The 8,683-nt window shown below is 42.7% G+C and overlaps 1 pseudogene; it reads left to right on the top strand.

Annotated features, from left to right (window-relative positions):
- The first annotated feature begins 5,869 nt into the window (after positions 1-5,869).
- On the top strand, positions 5,870-6,246 carry LOC144321647 (large ribosomal subunit protein eL31 pseudogene; annotated as a pseudogene).
- Positions 6,247-8,683: the final 2,437 nt, after the last annotated feature.

Raw genomic sequence — 8,683 nt, 5'->3', positions numbered from 1 at the left:
GGTTAATTCCGGAACTGAAAGTTCCTTGGAAAAGTCAGGCAGAACAATGGATGTACTGTGATGGTGTTTGATAACATAACCCACTGTGTTTGATAACATGACCCATATTCAGTTTGACAAGCGATAATTTATTCTGAGACTCAAGATTTCACAGAAATCCTATGATGAGAATTACCACTATTTCTCAGATAAATATTTAACTCTTGTCCTGAATGATCATTCTTGTCTTAAACGTTCTTTCCGGGTTATTATTCCACTAGAACTATTCTGTTTATGTGATAACCATACAGATCTCTGCCTTTGATATTATGAGAAATAGAAAATAAAATCTGACTTTGATAGGATATTTAGCTAGTACCAGCATTTATCATTGAAATCTAATGATTGTGGTATCGCATACATTTTTATTAATTTAATGACACTGATATTTCTTTCCATTTGTCTCTTTTTCTCAACCTTGTTTGTACTCTATTTAAATTTCATTATATTAATCATTTTACTATTAACAGAATCACTTTTTATTAGTAAAATAAGCTCTTTTTAACAGTAGGGACCAAAAATGTACAATTGATTTTCATAATTGATTTCTATTAAGGGCATTACTTGGTAATGTGATCAGTTTCACAGTACTTTCTCTTTAGAGACTTTTACCACCAAATAAATGCCTAGAGCTATAAGAACCCATTATGATGCCTCTCACCTGGCTTATGCTACATCACACGACTGAAGTGTTTTTTTCAGATCACCAATGACCTCCTTGTTATTAGCTTCATAATTCCACAGGACATTTTCCACTTAATCATCTCATTTTCCATTTATCATTTACATGCCAAGGCACATCACATGTTAAAGTTAAAAAGATAAACATTTAAAAGTCAATTCTGTTAAAATGAGAAAAGATTTGGATACCAAGTCTCCAGAGACATGATAACACGATAAATTTAGAAGAAATCCGAGAGGACAGACTTAGTGACATAAATAGCCTACTTTAATAAAATTAATTGGTTAACTTATGCTTTATATATTTATTAATATATGAAGTGGCTGTTAAAGATTATTTAGAAATCTCTAAACATATGTTAAGTTAGGTATTGACTGAAATATGTACTTGAAATATACTTGAGTGAAAAATACTTAGACTCATGAGTTTATGCAGTATAATCTAACTTACGAAAAGAAAAAAATAGAAATAAAAAAATGCCCTCTCCATATTTTAGAATTGGTAAAAAAATGCATATAAAATAAAACAATAAAAGGATGTATATTTAATTAATATCCAAGGCTTCTATAAAAATAAATACTACAGCATCTCTCTTTGTCTATCCTAGCTACCATAATAAAGATAACCTGGGTGGCTCAGATGGTTAAGCATCTGACTCTTGATCTCAGCCCAGGTCTTGATCTTGGGGTCATGAGTTTGAGCTTTGCCTTCAGCTACATGCTGGGAAAAACAAACAGGCAAACAAGCAAACAAACATAAACTAAGTGGCTTATAAACAATAGACATTTATTCCTCTCTCTCCCGGAGGCTGGGAAGTCCAAGATCACAGTGCCAGCAGACTCAGGCAGTGGCGAGGTAAGAGCCCCAATTCCTCATCTTGTTACTTCACAAAGTAAAAGGACAAGGGGGCCCTTCTTGGCCTGTTTTTTAAGGGCACTAATTCCATTCATGAGAATTAATAATCACTTCTCAACCTCCCACCTCCTAATACCATCCCTTTTTGGGCTAGGATTTCATCATAGGAATTTGGGGGGACACTATCAAAGCATAACAGAATCCTTTACTTTTACCGTTAAGTATTGGTGGTATAGTTTCTTTCTCTGGGTACGCCACAAATTGGGTTTTAAGTGTCTCACAGTCAGTACAATAAGGAAAACCTGGACATTTACCCAGTTTCTAGTTTTTGTCAGTCAAAAGCATATTGACTACTCTGGTGAAACACACATGTTCCTGCCAAGAACAGAAAGGAATCTTCCCTGAGGCTTCACCCTGAGGAAGATACTCTGTAATGAACAACCATCTCAATAGTTTTCTTTCAGCTGGGGCTCCCGGATGGCTCAGTTGGTTGAGTGTCCAACTTTTGGTTTTGGTTGGGTCATGGGATTGAGCCCCACATTAGGCTCCACACTCAGTGGAGAGTCTGCTTGAGATTTCCCCCACTCCTTCTATCCTTGCCCTTAGCCCACAAATAGTAATAGTAATAATAATAATAATAATAATAATAATTTCCTTTTACCTGGTACATCTGAGTCTCACATGTCTGTTTCTTATAAGGCTGCATGTAGACCAATGACATCCTGACAAAGTAAATTCAGAAAGAGCAATTACCTTTATTTCACAAGAGGGCTCATATAAATTGATAAGAAAATATAGTATATTTAGCCATATTTTATTCTCTAGAGTTTTGAAGCTCCAGACCTAAATTAACTCTTTCCTTGCAATTACTATTTTCTTTACAACCTCCCTGTAATTAAAAGCACATTTTTCAGTTTAAGTATATTATGTACAAAACCACTAAATAAAATCTACATGACCCCATTAAAATGAATTTTAAATAAGAGCCTCATTTTAAATTAATAGGTTAGGAAGATTCTAAAATAGTGTGTCTGGCATTAAGTACTTGAGAATTCGAATTTAAAATAATATAAAATCTATATTGCTGTCTTCTAGAATATTCCTATTATTTTCTCTGCCACAAGTAGATTTCAAAAGAGGGGGCAATTTAAGATGTGTTATGCCCTCAATAGGTGCCTGGAAACATGTACTTTCTATTACTTTTAGTAACATTACAAGCTAAGTATCAGACTTATTTTAAAAGATGGCTATTACAAACCCTAATAATTCATCTAAGTGACATGAGTGATAAGTGGCAAGCCTTGGTTCACACAGTCTGAGGCTACAAAATTTGTACTCTTCCAATATGCCAAGCAGCCTATTAATAATTTTACCCATGCTGTTCTCAGAGCACCCTATTTTTTACTAGTCACCTACACGCCATTTTTTATAAGATTTGATCTAAATTAATCCGTGACTGAAGTATGTCCCCACGTCTGAGAAGAACAAGGTTTTTCTTCAGAGCAAGTTATCTTCACTGATAACATTTATTTATTTATTCAAAGAATTTATTGTTTATATATTATATTATAGAAATTGTTCTTGTAAATGGCAAATAGTGATGGGAGACAATGTCTCTCTCCAGAGCAAACGAGCAAGGATAATTTCTAGCTTTTCTCAGCTGGAGAAGAGCCTTCCTAGTCACAGGAATGTCCAATTACTGTTTTGCTTGGACCTGGAGTTCCTCCTTGAACTAACCTTCCTCCCATCCACAAAGCTACATGTAATCCCAGTTACTGTTCCATAGACCCTTTACTGTCCTGTGCTCCTGCTCTTCAGGTTACCTTCTACCCATCAAGACAGCTCAGCTTTTAACTGGCCTTGTTTTATGTAGAGAGCCTTCCTGCCTTTTCACTTTATTCCTGTGACAAAATCATGAAACATGTACCTCATTCTCTTTGAGAATTAACTTTTTGGAGGAGTGCATTCCTTCTGTGTCAGGTACTGGCGCATAATACTCATTAGGAAGGGCCACTGTTAACTGCATACACTGGGCTGAGTGGTTCCTCCCTCTGGTGTAGGAAGGTCTTGATCCACACCTGTGACTAAGAGCTTTCATGATTTTGGAGGAAGGAGCACTATTTCTTTTGTTGGTTCTAAGTTATTGTCCTGGCTCTTCCCTGTGTCCTGAAACTTAAGAATCCAGGGTTCCTGGTGTTTATCAATGCTTCTGCTGTTCTCCACGTGGGCCTATAATGCCCAGAAAACTGCCAAGTCCCAGGGGACACAGTGTAAGGATGGGACGCTGAGACATTGGAAGCAAAGCTGTCTAAAGTAAGGGGGTTCTTCAAAGGTATAGTGGTGGCTGTGCAGCTCTACCTCCAATGGCAGCTTTAATTTCTCAGCAAAATGTTCTGTAAGAGATGGCTTTGTTATATCTTCTTAGTGAAAGGGAACATTCTTAAGCTCCTGAGCCACTAGACTATTCAGATTTCCATTTAGATTTTGGGAGTTTCCTGGTTGACTAGCTCTCAGGATGTCTCTTGATTGCATTAAGGACCTGAGAACTCCTCAGCCTTGACTATCTCCCTTGACCCTTTGACCCCTGAAGGCATTCTTAGTTTCATCTCTCATATCCTCATCCTCTGGGAACCTTGCTAGTCTATCACCAGAGTCCCCTGGGATATCACTCGTTCTCATTCCCTGCCTCATTTCCTGCTACTGCTTGACTTGTAAGCAGCTCTGAACTGCCTCTGTTGCCCCCCTTCCTGCATAGTCCCACTGTTGTGTTTTGGCAGCAATGGTGGGTATGAGGACATGAAAAGTCTGTTCTCCCCTAAGAAAGGTCCGTGAATCAATAGCCAGTATCAAAGAATAGCCACATCAAGGCTCTCTACCTTTCCTCTCCCACATGTGAGGGGGCAGATGAAAGACTATCCAGGATGAATTTTTTTATGGTCATGTTTTCCTGATCTGTTTTGAGGGTTTTTTCCAAGGAGCTTGGAGACTCAACTGTGAATGCAACTCTTGACAGATAGTAACTGAGGAGAGAATGGCAGACTACAGAAGGAGCTAGGATTGCGCCTCCTTCACCCAAACAATTTACGGACTCAAGTCTCTTTTATAAGGACCCTTGTAGTTGAATTCATGGTCCACCCATCTCAAACTCAACATCTCAATATCCTTAAGCACACCAGCAAAGAGCTTTTTTGCCATTTAAGGAAATATTCACAAGTTCTAGCGATCTGGATATATTTTGAGGGACCATTATGTAGCCTACTCTGCACATAACCACATTCATTTTTCAATTTAAATTCTAGACCCGGGCAGCCCGGGTGGCTCAGCGGTTTAGTGCCACATTCAGCCCAGGGCTGATCTTAGAGTCCTGGGATCAAGTCCCACGTGGGGCTCCCTGCATGGAGCCTGCTTCTCCCTCTGCCTGTGTCTCTGCCTCTCTCTCTCTCTCTCTCTCCTCTCCGTGTTTCTCATGAATAAATAATTAAAATCTTAAAAAAAAAATAAATTCTAGACCCTCAAGGACCAATCATGCCCTTGGGCCAGAAGGTAAGATGTGGTCATCTTACTTTTTATTTGGACAGTCGGCATTTATTCACCCTTCTGGAATAGTACTTCTATTTACCTCTTCAGCCTCAGCCCACATACAGGGACATTCTTGGTCCCCAAATTATCCCTAGCTGAGCATATCTCTGTAACTCAGGTCTGCATGAAAGGAGCACTCCACTGCCCCAGCCTAAGCGACTGGTTCAGTAACCCACCGGGAGCTAATGAGGCTTTTGCAAGTGTTTTGAGAGAGGCACGACATTTTCCACTGGACTTGAACCTGGAAGAATACAGCCCTGACCTTGTTGATAGCCATCCTGCCACTACATAAAACCCGAGAACAGGGGAATCCCTGGGTGGCTCAGCGGTTTAGTGCCACTTTGAGCCCAGGGCATGAACCTGGAGACCCAGGATTGAGTCCCACATCGGGCTCCTGGCATGGAGCCTGCTTTTCTCCCTCTGCCTGTGTCTCTGCCTCTTTCTTTCTTTCTTTCTTTCTTTCTTTCTTTCTTTCTTTCTTTCTCTCTCTCTCTCTCTCTCTCTCTCTCTGTCTCTCATGAATAAATAAATAAATAAAATCTTAAAAAAAAAAAAAAAGAACAAAGAACAGCATAACAGACAGCCAGGAAATAGAAGGGATCTCAATTCTTCTGACATTTCAGTCTCATCGCCAGAGGCCACCTTACTACTCCCAGACTTTACAGTCACATCATCAATTCCTTTTTTGGTCCTTTCCAACTAGGGCCCGGAGGAATGGCTCCCGCAAAGAAGGGTGGCGAGAAGGGCCGTTCTGCCAGGAACGAGGTAGTGACCAGAGAATACCCCATCAACGTTCACAAACGTATCCATGGAGTGGGTTTCAAGAAGCGTGCCCCTCGGGCACTCACAGAGATCTGGAAATTTGGCACGAAGGAGATGGGAACTCCAGATGTGCGCGTTGACACCGGGCTCCACCAAGCCGTCGGGGCCAAAGGCGTAAGGAATGCTCCATACCGTATCCGTATCCGCGTGCGGTTGTCCAGAGACCAGACGAGGATGAAGATTCACCCAACAAGCTCTACGCGCTCGTTACCTACGTACCTGTCACCACTTTGAAAACTCTACAGACTGTTAATGTGGATGAGAACTAATTGCTGATTGTCAAATAAAGGCATAAAACTGCAAATAAATAAATAAATAAATAATAAATAAAAATAAAAATCCTTTTTTTTTTTTTTTGGTTTAAGCTTTGTTCTTTGTTTTTAGTATTTAGTAAGTTTCTTGCGCATGTAGGAATACCGATAGAACCGAGAGCTTTTAAATGGAAAGACTGATCGGAAACTCAAGAGTATGAACTTTCCAGGATGCCTTCCAAAGTAAAAATGCAGATATTGTTTATAAGGACTGGTTACTCCAGCAGGGGTTTCCAGATGGCAGGCCACTGGTTAAAAGTGATCATCTTCCAAGGCTCTTAAGAGGATGACTTAAGTTTCTTTTATACTTAACCAGAGCCATTTATGAGAAGCGGCGCAAGTTAAGTCCCATTCATTCTGCAGAATAAGCTACAAGACGTTTCAGGGATGGCGCTTAAAGGGTTCGGACTACTCGGAATTTCCGAGTGGGGACTCCATTTCGTATTTAATTTTAGCCCCAGAAAGGGAAACTGTGCTGTGGTGCCCGAGGGGGTGGGGGGGTGCCGTGTGGCCGGAGCTGTGCGCGGGGCGCAGGGAGTCAGCCGGGCTCCAGGTGCGGGGCAGGGAGAGACACCCCCCACCCCCGCGCCCCGAGGCTGGCCTGAGCTGCAGGGGTTCCTGGGCTCCTCCGCCAGGTGGAAGCGCGATCTACCAGGATCCACGGAGGTCCAGGGACAAGGCCGGGGTGCTCCGGGCCAAGGTCTCTCATCCAGACCCGGGGGTGAAGAGTCGTTCCCGCCACCCGCGGACCCGGTGCCCTTGGCAGCCCCATCCCGAGTCTGCGGTTGTGCACTGCGCCAGGCGAGATGCGGGGGCCTGAGCTGCGAGCCGTGCGTGTGCTGGCTGCCCCGAGTCCGAGCCCGGGCCGTGTCCCAGACATCTGCCAGATGCAAGTAAGATGATGCTCAGTGTTTTATAAATTAAATTATATCTGGCTCTAAGCCCCATTTACAAAGATGGGAAGACATTTAATACAATTTATTGCCGGAGGTTTTGTTCCCTCTTTAGTATGATACGCACTCTAAGAGGGAAAAAAAAAAAAAAAAAAAAGAAGAAGAAAAAGAAAATAGCTTCTGGTTTTTGGTCTTCAGGGTTGCCACCGAGATGCTCACTGTAGAAGACAATTAGGTCCATTGAAAGGTCCAGCCACTCTGGCAGTGAGGCCACAACATCTTTTGCTGCAACTCCCCAGACTATGGAGTTGGATGGTTAGCAGTGCCTCCCGCCTCTAACACACCAGCTGCCCCATCACAAGGTCTGCAGCCTCCTTGGAAACTTCCACCTTTAGGACCTAGCCAGCTCCTCTAGTCTCAGGAGCCACTGCTGTATTTGAACAACACCTCTCTCTCTCTCTCTCTCTTTTTTAAAGGTTTTACTTATTTGTTCCTGGGAAACAGAGAAAGGCAAAGATGAGGGAAAAGGAGAGGGAGAAGCAGGCTCCCTGCAGGGAGCCGGATGCAGGAGTTGATCCCAGGATCTGGGGATCAGGACCTGAGCCAAAGACAGATGCTCAACCATTGAGCCACCCAGGCGCTGGAACACCCCTCTCTCTCTCTCTCCCTTTTTTTTTTTTAAAGATTTTATTTTTATTCATGAGAGGCACACAGAGAGAGAGAAAGGCAGAGACACAGGCAGAGGGAGAAGCAGGCTCCATGCAGGGAGCCCGACGTGGGACTCCATCCGGAGACTCCAGGATCACGCCCTGGGCCAAAGGCAGGCACTAAACGGCTGAGCCACCCAGGGATTCCCAACACCCCTCTTTCAAACCGGCCCTTTCGTGCTCGCTTCGGCAGCACATATACTCAAACCGGCCCTTTCTCCTTCCTCTGAGAAACACATAACTAAATTCCCCTCCCACAAAGGAGCCTTGATAAGATTGGACAGTTTGAACCTAGCAGCTCTTGTGCTAGGCCAGGCAACGAAAAAGCTGTTACCAACCCTTGAGAGAAATCAGAAATTCTTTTTTTTTTTTTTAAAGATGCATTTCCTTTTTTTTTTTTTTTTAATTTATTTATGATAGTCACAGAGAGAGAGAGAGAGGCAGAGACACAGGCAGAGGGAGAAGCAGGCTCCGTGCACCGGGAGCCCGACGTGGGACTCGATCCCGGGTCTCCAGGATCGCGCCCTGGACCAAAGGCAGGCGCCAAACCGCTGCGCCACCCAGAGATCCCCGAAATCAGAAATTCTTGAAAGCGTGGAGCGCTGAGCTGCTTTTCACCTTTCTACTAGTCTCTTCTAACAGGAGGTAGGCAGAGCAATTAATTGCTTGCTAAATTATCCTGCCACAAATGTCTATTATCCAGCCAAGAGCAGAGGGAATAGTTAGAGCAGGAATATCTTCAGAAATTTCTTCTGTCTTATCATTGCACACTGTCACACTAACGCATGGCCAGCC

Source organism: Canis aureus, chromosome 10, assembly GCF_053574225.1.
Source record: "Canis aureus isolate CA01 chromosome 10, VMU_Caureus_v.1.0, whole genome shotgun sequence".
Classification (NCBI taxonomy): Eukaryota; Metazoa; Chordata; class Mammalia; order Carnivora; family Canidae; genus Canis; species Canis aureus.
Note: the sequence above shows the minus strand (reverse complement) of the source record. Positions and strands in the feature narration are given on the sequence as shown.